Genomic DNA, 17,425 nt, shown 5'->3' with positions numbered 1-17,425 from the left:
CAAGCTTTGATTTAAAAAAAAATTGAACATCCAAAATGGAAATGCACAAATGCTGAGAGAGATAATTCCAAAAATTATCTGTTATTTTTAGGGATTGTAAACTCTTTTAGTTTTTTATATACTAGGTTTTTGCAATCATCGAAAAAGGGTGGGTGGGGGGGGGGGAGGGGGGGGAGTGTTGACTCCGAAACCATAAGTCATTTCTAAAAAATAGTATAGCCGTTACACATCATTAATCGATCAAAATATTTACGATGATGATCTATGATTGTTATGTCAGCTTTTTGTGAATAGGCAAAAAGTGGGTGGTTTGGATCTGGTAAATATCCCACCGCACGTTCACTTGAGAATTTAATTTTTCCTACTCCTTGAAATTTTTGGATCATTAGGTCATTTGCATCTTCAACATGTTTCAGGCATGCATATCCACATTTAAAACATGTTAGGATCAATTAGAAATCTCTTTCTTATAAAATTTCACTTAGCAATTAGGGGTTGTACTGGTAAAATTTCCCAAACACGTATAACAAAACTGGGTGTTCATTTTTAGTGTGTGAAATAATTTTCTTCACTTAAATTTATTATATTTTTCAATTTTTTGCATACATAAAGTCTAAAATTTTCATTTTGTAGTAATCTATTTGCCTTATCTTTTTGTTTACGAGAAAAATGGGAGAGTGAAAACTCAAGTTTGGATTTGAAAAAATATTGAACATCCAAAATGGAAATGCACAAATGCTGAGAGAGATAATTCCAAAAAGTATTTGTGATTTTTAAGGATTGTAAACTCTTTTTGTTTTTTATATATTAGGTTTTACAATCATCGTAAAAGGGGGAGGGGGGAGGCATTTTTAATAGAGTGTTGACTCCCAAACCATAAGTCATTTCTAACAAAAATTATAGTCGTTACACATCATTAATCAATCAAATTATTTATGATGATCTATGATTTTTTGGTCCGCTTTTTATAAAATAGGCAAAATGTGGGTTGTTTGGCTCTGGTAAATATCCCACCGCACGTTAACTTGAGAATTTAATTTTTCCTACACCTAGAAATTTTTGGATCATTAGGTGGTTTGTATCTTCAACATGTTTCAGGCATGCATATCCGCCACATTTAAAACATGTTAGGATCAATTAGAAAAATCTTTCTTATAAAATTCCACCAAGCTATTAGGGGTTGTACCAGTGGAATTTCCCAAACTTGGATAACAAAACTTTGCTGTTCATTTTTAGTGCGTGAAATAATTTTCTTCATTTACATTTGTTATAGTTTTCAATTTTTTTTATACATAAACTCTAAAATTTTCCTTTTGTTGTGATGTATTTGCCTTTTCTTTTTTATTACGAGAAATTTGGGAGAGTGAAAAAGCAAGTTTGGATTTGAAAAAAAATTGAACATCCAAAATGGAAATGCACAAATGTTGATAGAGATAATTCAGAAAAGTAACTCTGATTTTTAATGATTATGAAATTTTTTTGTTTTTTATATATTAGTTTTTGTAATCTTCAGAACAGGGGGGGGGGGGGGGGGTAGGGAGGCAAGGTATTTTTAACTGAGTCTGGACTCCCAAACCATAAGTCATTTCTAACAAAAATTATAGCAGTTACACATCATTAACCAATCAAAACATTTACAATGATCCATGATTGTTAGGTCCGCTTTTTGTAAAATTGGCAAAAAGTGGGTTGTTTGGCTCTAGTAAATATCCATCCGCACGTTAACTTGAGAATTTAAGTTTTTCTACTCCTTGAAGTTTTTGGATCATTAGGTCCTCTGCATCTTCAACAAGTTTCAGGCATGCATATCCACCACATTTAAAACATGTGAAGATCAATTAAAAATCTCTTTCTTATAAAATTCCACCAAGCTATTAGGGGTTGTACTAGTGGAATTTCCCAAACATGGATAACAAAACTTTGGTGTTCATTTTTAGTGCGTGAAATAATTTTCTTCACTTACATTTATTATAGTTTTCAATTTTTTGCATACATAAAGTCTAAAATTTTCATTTTCTTGTGATCTATTTGCCTTATCTTTTTGTTTACGAGAAAAATGGGAGAGTGAAAACTTAAGTTTGGATTAGAAAAAATATTGAACATCCAAAATGGAAATGCACAAATGCTGAGAGAGATAATTCCAAAAAGTATCTGTGATTTTTAAGGATTGTAAACTCTTTTGTTGGGGGGGGAGGGGGGGGGGGGGGGGGGGGGGGGGGGGGGGGTGGGAGGAGAGGGGAGGCATTTTTATCTGAGTGTTTACTCCCAAACCATAAGTCATTTCTAACAAAAATTATAGCCGTTAAACATCATTAATCAATCAAATCATTTACGATGATCTATGATTTTTTGGTCCGTGTTTGTAAAATAGGCAAAAAGTGGGTTGTTTGGCTCTGGTAAATATCCCACCGCACGTTAACTTGAGAATTTAATTTTTCCTACAATTTGTAATTTTTGGATCATTAGGTCATTTGCATCTTCAACATGTTTCAGGCATGCATATCCGCCACATTTAAAACATGTTAGGATCAATTAAAAAAATCTTTCTTATAAAATTCCACCAAGCTATTAGGGTTGTGTGAGTGGAACTTCCCAAACTTGGATAAAAAAACTTTGGTGTTAATTTTTAGTGCATGAAATAATTTTTTTCATTTATATTTATTGTAGTTTTCAATTTTTTGCTTACATAAACTCTAAAATTTTCATTTTGTTGTGATCAATTTGCCTTTTCTTTGTTATTACGAGAAAATTGGGAGAGTGAAAACTCAAGTTTGGATTTGAAAAATAATTGAACATCCAAAATGACAGTGCACAAATGCTAAGTGAAATAATTCTGAAACGTATTGGTGATTTTTAAAGATTATGAACTTTTTTAGTTTTTTATATATTAGGTTTTGCAATCATCAGAATGGGAGAGAGGGGGGGGGGGGGGGGGGGGGGGGGGGGGGGAGGGGGGTGGTGTTTGTAACTGAGTGTTGACTCCCAAACCATAACTCATTTCTAAAAAAAATCATAGCCGTTAAACATCATTAATCGATCAAAACATTTACGATGATCTATGATTGTTAGGTTCGCTTTTTGTAAAATAGGAAAAAAGTGGGTTGTTTGGCTCTGGTAAATATACCACCGCACGTTAACTTGAGAATTTAATTTTTTCTTCTCATTGAAATTTTTATATCATTAGATCCTTTGCATCTTCAACATGTTTTAGGCATGCATATCCACCACATTTAAAACATGTTAAGATAAATTAGAAATTTATTTCTTATTAAATTTGACCAAGCTATTAGGGGTTGTGCTAGTGGAATTTCCCAAACATCGATAACAAAACTTTGTTGTTCATTTTTAGTTCGTGATCTATTTGCCTTATCTTTTTGTTTATGATAAAAATGGGAGAGTGAAAACACAAGTTTTGATTTGAAAAAAAATTGAATATCCAAAATAGAAATGCACAAAAGTTGAGAGAGATAATTCCAAAAAGTATCTTTTATTTTTAAGGATTGTAAACTGTTTTAGTTTTTTGTACATTAGGTTTTGCAATCATTGGAAGAGGAGGGGGGCGAGGCATTTTTAACTGAGTGTTGACTCCCAAACCATAAGTTATTTATAACAAAAATCATAGCCGTTACACATCATTAATCGATCAAATCATTTACCATGATCTATGATTGTGTGGTCCGCATTCTGAAAAATAAGAAAAAAGTGGGTTGTTTGGCTCTAGTAAATATCCCACCGCACGTTAACTTGAGAATTTAATTTTTTCTTCTCCTTTAAATTTTTGGATCATTAGGTCATTTGCATCTTCAACATGTTTTAGGCATGCATATCCGCCACATTTTAAACATGTTAGGATCAATTAGAAATCTCTTTCTTATAAAATTCCACCAAGCTATTATGCGTTCTACTAGTGGAATTTCCCAAACATGGATAAAAATACTTTGATCTTCATTTTTAGTGCGTGAAATAATTTTCTTCACTTACATTTATTATGGTTTTCCATTTTTTTGCATACATAAACTCTAAAATTTTTATTTTTCTGTAATCTATTTGCCTTATCTTTTTGTTTACGAGAAAACTGGGAGAGTGAAAACTCAAGTTTGGATTTGAAAAAAAATTGAACATCCAAAAAGGAAATGTACAAATGCGGAGAGAGATAATTCCAAAAAGTATCTGGAGGAGGGGGGAGGGGGAGATGCGAGGCATTTTTTTTATCATAAGGTCATTTGCATCTTCAACACGTTTCAGGCATGCATATCCATATTTAAAACATATTAGGATCAATTATAAATCTCTTTCTTATAAAATTCCACCAAGCTATTAAGGGTTGTACTAGTGGAATTTCCAAAGCATGGATAACAATACTTTGCTATTCATTTTTAATGTGTGAAATACTTTTCTTCACTTACATTTATAACAGTTTTCAATTGTTTGCATACATAAACTCTAAAATTTTCATTTTGTTGTGATTTATTAGCCTTATCTTTTTGTTTACGAGAAAAAGGGAGAGTCAAAACACAAGTTTGGATTTGAAAATAAATTGAACATCCAAAAAGGAAATGCAAAAATGCTGAGAGAGATAATTCCAAAAAGTATCTGTGATATTTAAGCATTGTAAACTCTTTTAGTTTTATATATATTAGGTTTTATAATGATCGGATGTGAGGGGGGGGGGGGGGTGGCTTTTTTAACTGACTGTTGACTCCCAAACCATAAGTCAATTCTAACCAAAATTATTGCCATTACACATCATTAATGGATAAAAATATTTACGATGATCTACGATTGTTAGATCCACTTTTTGTAAAATAGGCAAAAAGTGGGTTGTTTCACTCAGGTAAATATCCCACCGCAAATTAACTTGAGAATTTAATTTTTTCTACTCCTTGAAATTTTTGGATCATTATGTCATTTTCATCTTGAACATGTTTCAGGTATACATATCCACCAAATTTAAAACATGTTAGGATCAATTAGAAATCTCTTCCGAATAAAATTCCCCCAACCTATTAGGGGTTGTACTTGTGTAATTTCCTGAACATGAAGAATAAAACTTTGCTGTTTATTTTTAGTGCGTGAAATAATTTTCTTCACTTACATTTAATTAAGTTTTCAATTTTTTTCATACATAAACTCTAAAATTTTAATTTTTTTGTGACCTATTTGCCTAATCATTTTGTTTACGATAAATATGGAAGAGTGAAAACTCAAGTTTGAATTTTGGAAAAAAATTGAACATCCAAAATGGAAATGTAAAAATGTTGAGAGAGATAATTCAAAAAAGTATCTATGATTTTTAAGGATTGTAAACTCTTTTAGTTTTTTATATATTAGGTTTTACAATCATCGGAAGAGGGGGGCGAGGCATTTTTAACTGAGTGTTGACTCCCAAACCATAGGTCATTTCTAACAAAAATTATAGACGTTACACATCATTTATCGATCAAAACATTTAAGATGATCTATGATTGTTAGGTCCGCCTTTTGTAAAACAGGCAAAAAGTGGGTTGTTTGGCTCAGGTAAATATCCCACCGCACGTTAACTTGAGAATTTAATTTGTTGTACTCCTTGAAATTTTTGGATCATTAGGTCATTTGCATCTTCAACATGTTTCAGGCATACATACCCACCACATTTAAAACATGCTAGGATCAATTAGCAATTTGTTTCTTATAAAATTCCACCAAGCTATTAGGGGTTGTACTGGTGAAATTTCCCAAACATGGTTAACAAAACTTTGGTGTTCATTTTTAGTGCGTGAAATAATTTTCTTCACAGACAATTATTATTGTTTTCAATTTTTTGCATACATAAACTCTAAAATTTTCATTTTGTTGTGATCTATTTGAGCTATCTTTTTGTTTACGAGAAAATTTGGAGGGTGAAAACTCAAGTTTGGACTAGAAAAAAAATTGAACATCCAGAATGGAAATGCATAAATGTTGAGAGTAATAAATCCAAAAGGTATCTATAATTTTTAAGCATGTTGAACTCTTTTAGTTTTTTATATATTAGGTTTTGAAATCATCGGAAGAGGGGCGAAGAATTTTTAACTGAGTGTTGACTTCCAAACCATAAGTCTTTTCTAACAAAAATTATAGCCATTACACATCATTAATCGATCAAAACATTTACGATGATCTATGATTGTTAGGTCCGCTTTTTGTAAAATAGGCAAAAAGTGGTTGTTTGGCTTGGTAAATATCCCACGACACATTAACTGGAGAATTTAATTTTTTCTACTCCTTGAAATTTTTGGATCATTAGGCCATTTGCATCTTCAACATGTTTCAGGCATGCATATCCACCATTTTTAAATCATGTTAGGATCAATTAGAAATCTCTTTCTTATAAATTTCACCTAGCAATTAGGGTTGTAGTAGTGGAATTTCCTAAACATGGATAACAACACTTTGGAGTTCATTTTTAGTGTGTGAAATAATTTTCTTCTCTTACATTTATTATAGTTTTCAATTTTTTGCATACATAAACTCTAAAATTTTCATTATGTTCTGATCTATTTGCCTTAACTTTTGTTTACGAGAAATATGGCAGAGTGAAAACACAAGTTTGGATTTGAAAATAAATTGAACATCCAAAAAGGAAATGCACAAATGCTGAGAGAGATAATTCCAAAAAATATATGTGATTTTTAAGCATTGTAAACTCTTTTAGTTTTATATATCTTAGGTTTTACAATGATCGGAAGTTAGGGGGGGGGGGGGGGGGGAATTTTTAATTAAGTGTTGACACCCAAACCATAAGTCATTTCTAACAAAAATTATAGCCATTACACATCATTAATCGATAAAAACATTTACGATGATCTATGATTGTTAGGTCCGCTTTTTGTGAAATAGGCAAAAAGTGGGTGGTTTCTCTAAGGTAAATATCCCACCGCAAATTTACTTCAGAATTTATTTTTTTCAACTCCTTGAAATTTTTGGATCATTAGGTCATTTGCATCTTGAACATGTTTCAGGCATACATATCCACCAAATTTAAAACATGTTAGCATCAATTAGAAATATCTTTCTTATAAAATTCTCCCAACCTATTAGGGGTTGTCCTAGTGTAATTTCCCAAACTTGAAGAACAAAACTTTGCTTTTCATTTTTAGTGCATGAAATAATTTTCTTCGATTACATTTAATTAAGTTTTCAATTTTTGGCATACATAAACTCTTAAATTTTCATTTTTTTGTGATCTATTTGCCTTATCTTTTTGTTTACTAGAAATATGGAAGGGTGAAAACTCAAGTTTGGATTTGGAAAAAAATTTAACATCCAAAATGGAAATGTCAAAATATTGAAAGAGATAATTCGAAAAAGTATTTGTGATTTTTAAGGATTTTAAACTCTTTTAGTTTTTTATATATTAGGTTTTACAATCATCGGAAGAGGGGGGGTAGGAATTTTTAACTGAGTGGTGACTCCCAAACCATAAGTCATTTCTAACAAAAATTGTAGCCATTACACATCATTAATCGATCAAAAAATTTACGATCATCTATGATTGTTAGGTCTGCTTTTTTAAAAATAGGCAAAAAGTGGGTTGTTTGGCTCTGGTAAATATCCCACCGCACGTTAACTTGAGAATTTAATTTTTTCCTACTCCTTGAAATTTTTGGACCATTAGGTCATTTGCATCTTCAACATTTTTCCGGCATGCATATCCACCACATCTAAAACTTGTTAGGATAAATTAGAAATCTCTTTCTTATAAAATTCCAACATGCTATTAGGGGTTGTACTAGTGGAATTTCCCAAACGTGGATAACAAAACTTTGGTGCTAATTTTTACAGTGTTAAATAATTTTCTTCACTTACATTTATTATATTTTTCAATTTTTACATACATAAACTCTAAAATTTTCATTTTGTTGTGATCTATTTGTCGTATCTTTTAGTATACGAGAAAAATGGGAGCGTGAAAACTCATGTTTGGATTTGAAAAAAAATTTAACATCCAAAATGGAAATGCACAAATGCTGAGAGAGATAATTCCAAAAAGTCTATGAGTTTTTTAAGGATTGTAAACTATTTTCTTTTTTATATATTTGGTTTTGCAATCATCGGAAGAGGGGGGCGAGGCATTTTTAACTGAGTGTTGACTCCCAAACCATAAGTCATCTCTAACAAAACTTATAGTCGTTACACATCATTAATCGATCTAAACATTTGTGATGAGCTATGATTGTTAGGTCAGTTTGATGTAGAATAGGACAAGAGTGGGTTGTTTGGCTCTGGTAAATATCCCACCGCACGTTAACTTGATAATTGAATTTTTTTTCTATTCGTTGAAATTTTAGGATCAATAGGTGATTTGAATCTTGAACATGTTTCTGGCATGAAATCCACCACATTTAAAACATGTTAGGATCAATTATAAATCTCTTTCTTATAAAATTCCTCCGAGCTATTAGGGGTTGTACTAGTGGAATTTCCCAAACATGGATAACAAAACTTTGGTGTTAATTTTGCAGCGCGAAATAATTTTCTTCACTTACATTTATTATAGTTTTCAATTTTTGCATACATAAACTCTAAAATTTTTATTTTTTTGTGATCTATTTGCCTTATTATTTCGTTTACAAGAAAAATGGGAGAGTGAAAACTCAAGTTTGGATTTGAAAAAAAATTGAACATCCAAAATGGAAATGCACAAATGCTGATAGATATAATTCCAAAAACTAACTGTGATTTATAAGGATTGTAAACTCTTTTAGTTTTTTATATATTAGGTTTTACAGTCATTGGAAGAGGGGGTGGAAGGGGGGTTGGAGGGAAGGCATTATTAACTGAGTGTTGACTCCCAAACCCATAAGTAATTTCTAAAGTTTGGCTCTCGTAAACATCCCACCGCACGTTAACCTGAGAATTTAATTTTTTCTACAAATTGAAATTTTTGATTCTTTAGGTCATTTTCATCTTCAACATGTTTCAGGCGTACATATCCACCACATCTAAAACATGTTAGGATCTATTAGAAAATTCTTTCTTAAAAATTCTACCAAGCTATTCGGGGTTGTACTAGTGGAATTTCCCAAACATGGATAACTAAACTTTTGTGTTCATTTTTATTGCGTGAAATAATTTTATTATCTTAAATTTATTATGGTTTTCAATTTTTTTCATACTTAAACTCTTAAATTTTATTTTGTTGTGATCTATTTGCCTTATCTTTTTGTTTACAAGAAAAATGGGAGAGTGAAAACTCAAGTTTGGATTTAAAAAAAAATTGAAGATCAAAAATAGAAATGCACAAATGCTGAGAGAGAGAATTCCAAAAAGTATCTGTGTTTTTTAAGGATTGTAAACTCTTTTCATTTTTTATATATTTGGTTTTGCAATCATGGAAGGAGGGGGCCGAGACATTTTTAACTGAGTGTTTTCTCCCAAACCATAAGTCATTTCTAAAAAAAATTATAGTCGTTACACATCATTAATCAATCAAAACATTCGCGATGATCTATGATTGTTACGTCCGCTTTTTGTAAAATCGGCAAAAAGTGGGTTGTTTGGCTCTAGAAAATATCTCACCACATGTTAACTTGAGAATTTCATTTTTTCTAGTCCTTGAAATTTTTCGATCATTAGGTCATTTGGATCTTCAACATGTTTTAGGCAAGTATATCCACCACATTTAAAACATGTCTGGATCAATTAGAAATCTCTATCTAATAAAATTCCACCAAGCTATTAGGGGTTGTACTAGTGGAATTTCCCAAACTTGGATAACAAAACTTTGGTGTTCATTTTTAATGCGTGAAATAATTTTCTTCACTTACATTTAATATAGTTTTCAATTTTTTGCATACACAAACTCAAAAATTTCATTTACTTGTGATCTATTTGCCTTATCGTTTCATTTATGCAAAAAATGGGAGAGTGAAAACGTAAGTTTGGATTGGAAAAAATATTGAACATCCAAAATGGTAATGCACGAATGCTGAGAGAAATAATTTTAAAAAGTATCTGTGATTTTTATGGATTGTAAACTCTTTTAGTTTTTTATAAATTAGGTTTTGCAATCATCAGAAGAGAGGAAGGGGGGGGGGGGGGGGGACGAGGCATTTTTAACTTAGTGTTCACTCCCAAACCATAAGTCATTTCTAACAATAGTTATAGATGTTACACATCATTAATCGATCAAAATATTTACGATGATCTATGATTGTTATGTACGCTTTTGGTCAAATAGGCAAAAAGTTTGTTGTTTGGCTCAGGTAAATATCCCACCGCACGTCAACTTGAGAATTTAATTTTTTCTACTCCTTGAAATATTTGGATCATTTGGATCTTCAACATGTTTCAAGCATGCATATTCACCACATTTAAAACATGTTAGGATCAATTAGAAATCTCTTTCTTATAAAATTCCACCAAGCTATTAGGGGTTGTACAAGTGGAATTTCTGAAACTTGAATAACAAAACTATGGTGTTCATTTTTAGTGCGTGAAATAATTTTCTTCACTTAAATTTATTATAGTTTTCAATTTTTTGCATACATCAAGTCTAAAATTTTCTTTTTGTTGTGAACTATTTGCCTTATCGTTTTGTTTACGAGAAAAAATGGGACAGAGAAAACTCATGTTTGGATTTTCAAAAAAAATTGAACATCAAAAATGGAAATGCACAAATGCAGAGTGGGATAATTCCAAAAATTATTTGAGATTTTTAAAAACTGTAAACTCTTTCAGTTTTTTAAATATTGGGTTTTGCAATCATCGGAAGAGGGCGGGGGGTGGGCGAGGAATTTTTAATTGAGTGTTGACACCCAAACCATAAGTCATTTCTAACAAAAATTATAGCCGTTACACATCATTAATCGATAAAAACATTAATGATGGTCTATGATTGTTAGGTCCGCTTTTTGTAAACTAGGCAAAAGGTGGGTTGTTTCTCTCAGGTAAATATCCCACCGCAAATTAACTTGAGAATTTAATTTTTTCTACTCCTTGAAATTTTTGGATCATTAGGTCATTTGCATCTTGAACATGTTTCAGGCATTCATATCCACCAAATTTAAAACATGTTAGGATCAATTAGAAATCTCTTTCTTATAAAATTATCCCAACCTATTAGGGGTTGTCCTAGTATAATTTCCCAAACTTGAAGAACAAAACTTTGCTTTTCATTTTTAGTGCATGAAATAATTTTCTTCGATTACATTTAATTAAGTTTTCAATTTTTTGCATACATAAACTCTTAAATTTTCATTTTTTTGTGATCTATTTGCCTTATCTTTTTGTTTACTAGAAATATGGAAGGGTGAAACCTCAAGTTTGGATTTGGAAAAAAATTTAACATCCAAAATGGAAATGTCAAAATATTGAGAGAGATAATTCGAAAAAGTATTTGTGATTTTTAAGGATTTTAAACTCTTTTAGTTTTTTATATATTAGGTTTTACAATCATCGGAAGAGGGGGGGTAGGAATTTTTAACTGAGTGGTGACTCCCAAACCATAAGTCATTTTTAACAAAAATTGTAGCCGTTACACATCATTAATCGATAAAAAAATTAATGATGGTCTATGATTGTTAGGTCCGCTTTTTGTAAAATAGGCAAAAGGTGGGTTGTTTCTCTCAGGTAAATATCCCACCGCAAATTAACTTGAGAATTTAATTTTTTCTACTCCTTGAAATTTTTGGTTCAGTAGGTCATTTGCATCTTGAACATGTTTCAGGCATTCATATCCACCAAATTTAAAACATGTTAGGATCAATTAGAAATCTCTTTCTTATAAAATTCCCCCAACCTACTAGGGGTTGTACTAGTGTAATTTCCCAAACTTGAAGAACAAAACTTTGCTGTTAATTTTTAGTGCATGAAATAATTTTCTTCACTTAAATTTAATTAAGTTTTCAATTTTTTGCATACATAAACTCTAAAATTTTCATTTTTTTGTGATCTTTTTGCCTTATCTTTTTGTTTACGAGAAAAATGGAAGAGTGAAAACTCAAGATTGGATTTGGGAAAAAATTGAACATCCAAAATGGAAATGTTCAAATATTGAGAGAGATAATTTGAAAATGTATTTGTGATTTTTAAGGATTGTAAACTCTTTTATTTTTTTATATATTGGGTTTTGCAATCATCGGAAGAGGGGGGGGGGGTGTTGTTATGCGAGGCATTTTCAATTGTGTGTTGACACCCAAACCATAACGAATTTCTAACAACAATTATAGCCGTTACACATCATTAATCGATCAAAACATTTACGATGATCTATGATTTTTAGGACCACTTCTTGTAAAATAAGCAAAAAGGGGTTGTTTGGCTCTAGAAAATATCCCACCGCACGCTAACTTAAGAATTTTAATTTTTCAACTTCTTGAAATATTTGGATCATTAGGTCATTTCCATCTTCAACACATTTCAGGCATGCATATCCACCACATTTAAAACTGTTGGAAGATGGGCTCAATGTTGAAACCATTGTGCTAAAAGGCTCGAACCTTTTAGCGGAATGGTTTCAACATGATATCAGAGCAGGCTGGTCCCAAGTTCGAGTCCCGCTCCCACCGAATTTTGTCCCAGGTATTTCTGGTGAATTTGTCCAGGGTTTTTTCCAGGAGTTTGTCCCGGTTTTTTTCGGTGAATTTTTCCACGGGTTTCCCCGTGCGGGGGAGTGTTGGAATATTTGTTTGTATTGACCGGGCCAGTCCTTGTATAAGATCCATGGGGTTGCTTTCCTAATAGGTTCGAGCATTTTAGCGCACTGGTTTCAACAAAAACATGTTAGGATCAATTAGAAATCTCTATCTTATAAAATTTCACCAAGCTATTAGGGGTTGTACTGGTGGAAATTCCCAAACATGGATAACAAAACTTTGGTGTTCATTTTTAGTGCATAAAATAACTTTCTTCACTTTCATATATTATAGTTTTCAATTTTTTGCATACATAAAATCCAAAATTTTCATTTTGTTGTGATCTATTTGCCTTATCTTTTTGTTTATGAAAAAAAAGGGAGAGAGAAAACTCAAGTTTGGATTTGAAAAAAATTTGAACATTCAAAATGGAAATGCACAACTGCTGAGAGAGATAATTCCAAAAAGAATCTGTGATTTTTAAGGATTATAAACTCTTTTAGTTTGTTATATATTAGGTTTCGCAATCATCGGAAGACGGCGGGTGAGGCACTTTTAAGTGAGTGTTGTCTCCCAAACCATAAGGCATTTCTACTAAAAATTATAACCGTTACACATCACTAATCGATCAAAACATTTACATCTATGATTATTAGGTCCCCTTTTTGTAAAATAGGCAAAAAGTGGATTGTTTGGCTCTGGTAAATATCCCACAGCGCGTTAACTTGAGAATTTATTTTTTCTACTCCTCAAAATTTTTGGATCATTAGGTCATTTACATCTTCAACATGTTTTAGGCATGCATATCCACCGCATTTCTTACATTTTACGATCAATTAGAAATTTCTTTCTTATAAAATTCCACCATGCTATTAGAGGTTGTACCAGTGGAATTTCCATACATGGATAACAAAACTTTGGTGTTCATTTTTAGTGCGTGAAATAATTTTCTTCATTTACATTTATTACAATTTTCATTTTTTTGCATACATAAACTCTAAAATTTTCATTTTGTTGTGATCTATTTGCCTTATCTTTTTGTTTCCGAAAAAATGGGAGAGAGAAAACTCAAGTTTGGATTTGAAAAAAAATTGAACATCCAAAATGGAAATGCACAAATGCTGAGAGAGATAATTCCAAAAAGTATCTGTGATTTTTAAAGATAGTAAACTCTTTTAGTTTTTATTTAATAGGTTTTGTTATCATCGGAAGAGGGGGCGAGGTATTTTTAACTGAGTGTTGACTCCCAAACCATAAGTCATTTATAACAAAAATTATAGCCGTTACACATCGTTAATCGATCAAAACATTTACGATGATCTATGATTGTTAGGTCCACCTTTTGTAAAATAGGCAAAAAGTGTGTTGTTTGGCTCTGGTAAATATCCCACCGCACGTTAACTTGTGAATTTAATTTTTTCTACTCTTTGAATTTTTTTTATCATTAGGGCATTTGTCTCTACAACTTGTTTCAAGAATGCATATCCACCAAATTTAAAACATGTCAATATCATTTAGAAATCTCTATCTTTAAAAATTCCACCAAGCTATTAGGGGTAGTACTAGTGGAATTTCCCAAACATGGATAACAAAAACTTGGTGTTCATTTTTAGGGCGTGAAATAATTTTCTCACTTTCATTCATTATAATTTTAAATTTTTTGCATACATAAACTCCAAAATTTTCATTTTGTACTGATCTATTTGCCATATCCTTTTTTTTTCGAGAAAAATGGGAGATTGAAAACTCATGTTTGGATTTGAAAAAAAAATTGAACATCCAAAATGGAAATGCACAACAGCTGAGAGAGATAAATCAAAAAAGCATCTGTGATTTTTAAGGATTGTAAAGTCTTTTAGTTTTTTACATATTAGGTTTTGCAATCAACGGAAGAGGGTGGGCGAGGCATTTTTAACTGAGTGTTGACTCCCAAACCATAAGGCACTTCTAACAAAAATTATAGCCGTTACACTTCATTAATTTATCAAAACATTTATGATGATCTATGATTGTTAGGTCCCCTCTTTTTAAAAAAGGCAAAAAGTGGATAGTTTAGCTCTGGTAAATATCACACAGCGCGTTAACTTGTGAATTTAATTTTTTCTACTCCTGGAAATTTTTGGATCATTAGGTCATTTACATCTTCAACATGTTTCAGGCATGCATATCCACCACATTTCAAACATGTTACGATCAATTAGAAATCTCTTTCTTATAAAATTCCACCAAACTAATAGGGGTTGAACTAGTGGAATTTCCCAAACATGGATAACAAAACTTATGTGTTCCGTTTTATTGCGTAAAATAATTTTCTTCACTTACATTTATAATAGTTTTCAATTTTTTGCATATATAAACTCTAAAATTATCATTTTATTGTGATTTATTTGCCTTATCTTTTTGCTGACGAGAAAAAATGGGAGAGTGAAAACTCAAGTTTGGATTTGAAAAAAAATTTAACATCCAAAATAGGAATGCACAAATGCTGAGAGAGATAATTCCAAAAATTATCTGTGATTTTTAAGGATTGTAAACTCTTTTAGTTTTTTATATATTAGGTTTTGCAATCATCTGAAGAGGGGGGCAAAGCATTTTTAACAGAGTGTTGACTCCCAAACCATAAGTCATTTCTAACAAAATTATAGCCGTGTAACTCTATTAATCGATCAAAACATTTGCGATCATCTATGATTATTAGGTCCGCTTTGTGTAAAATAGCCAAAAAGTGGGTTGTTTGGCTCTAGTAAATAACAAAACTTTGGTGTTCATTTTTAGTGCATGGAATAATTTTCTTCACTTACATTTATTATAGTTTTCAATTTTTTGCATACATAAACTCTAAAATTTTCATTTTCTTGTGATCTATTTGCCTTATCTTTTTGTTTACGACAAAAAATGGGAGCGTGAAAACTCAAGTTTGGATTTGAAAAAAAATTGAACTTCCAAAATGGAAATGCACAAATGCTGAGACAGAAGTTCCAAAAAGTATCTTTGATTTTTAACGACTGTAAACTCTATTAGTTTTTAAAATATTAGGTTTTACAATCATCATAAGAGGGGGAGCGAGGCATTTTTAACTGAGTGTTGACTCCCACACAATAAGTCATTTCTAACAAAACTTATAGTCGTTACACCTCATTAATCGATCTAAACATTTACGATGACCTACGATAGTTAGGTCCGCTTTTTTGTAAAATAGGCAAAAACTGGGTTGTTTGGTGCTGGTAAATATCCCACCGGAAGTTAACTGGAGAATTTAATTTTTTATACTCCTTGAAATTTTTTGATCATCATTAGGTCATTTGCATCTTCAACATGTTTCAGGCAAGCATATCCACCACATTTAAAATATGTTAGGATCACTTTGAAATCTCTTTCTTATAAAATACCACCAAGCTATTAGGGGTTGTACTAGTGGAATTTCCCAAACATGGATAACAAAACTTTGGTGTTCATTTTTAGTGCGTGAAATAATTTTTTTCACTTACATTTATTATAGTTTTAAATTTTTTTCATCCATAAACTCTAAAATTTTCATTTTGTTGTGATCTATTTGCCTTATCTTTTTGTTTACAATAAAAATGGGAGAGAGAAATTTCAAGTTTGAATTTGAAAAAAAATTTAACATCCAAAATGGAAATGCACAAATGCTGAGAGAGATAATTACAAAAAGTTTGTGTGATTTTTAAGGATTGTAAACACCTTTAGGTTTTTATATATTAGGTTTGCAATCATCGTAAAAGGAGGGAGAAGGAGCGGGGGGGGTGTGGAGGCATTTTTAATTGAGTGTTGACTCCCAATGCCTAAGTCATTTCTAACAAAAAAATTTGTTGTTACACATCATTAAGTGATCAAAACATTGATGACGATCTATGATTGTTAGGTTCATTTTTTGTTAAAAAGGCAAAGAGTGGGTTGTTTCGCTTTGGTAAATATCCCACCGTTCGTAACTTAAGAATTTATTTTTTTCAAATCCTTGAAATTTTTGGATCAATAGGTCATTTGCATCTTCAACATGTTTCAGGCATGCATATCCACCACATTTAAAACATGTTAGAATATTTTAGAAATCTCTTTCTTATAAAATTCCACCAAGCCATTAGGGGTTGTACGAGTGGAATTTCCCAAACATGGATAACAAAACTTTGGAGTTCATTTTCAGTGCGTGAAATATTTTTCCTCACTTAAATTTATTATAGTTTTCAATTTTGTCATTCATAAACTCTAAAATTTTCATTTTATTGTGATCTATTTGCCTTATCTTTTTGTTTACGAGAACAATGGGAGAGTGAAAACTCAAGTTTGGATTTGTAAACAAATTGATCATACTAAATGGAAATGTACAAATGCTGAGAGAGATAACTCCAAAAAGTATCTTTGATTTTCAAGGATTATAAACTCTTTTATTTTTTTAAACATTAGTTTTTACAATCATCGGAATAGAGGGGGGGGGGGGAGGCATTTTTAATTGCGTGTTGATTTCCAAACCAAAAGTCATTTGTAACAAAAATAATAGCCATTACACATCATTAATCGATCTAAACATTTACGATGATCTATGATTGTTAGGTCCGCGTTTTGTAAAATTGGCAAAAAGTGGGTATTTTGGCTCTGGTAAATATCCCTCAGCATGTTAACTTGAGAAATTATTTTTTTCAACTCCTTGAAATTTTTGGATCAATAGGTCATTCGCATCTTCAACATGTTTCACGCATGCATATCCACCACATTTAAAACATGTTAGAATATCTTAGAAATCTCTTTCTTATAAAATTCCACCAAGCCATTAGGGTTTGTACTAGTGGAATGTCCCAAACGTGGATAACAAA

The sequence above is a fragment of the Aristolochia californica genome, unplaced genomic scaffold (genome assembly GCF_029961685.1).
Source record: "Aristolochia californica isolate CCGP_79_NKW_82.1479 unplaced genomic scaffold, dmAriCali1.0.hap1 SCAF_15, whole genome shotgun sequence".
Classification (NCBI taxonomy): domain Eukaryota; kingdom Viridiplantae; phylum Streptophyta; class Magnoliopsida; order Piperales; family Aristolochiaceae; genus Aristolochia; species Aristolochia californica.
This window is presented reverse-complemented; position numbering follows the sequence as displayed.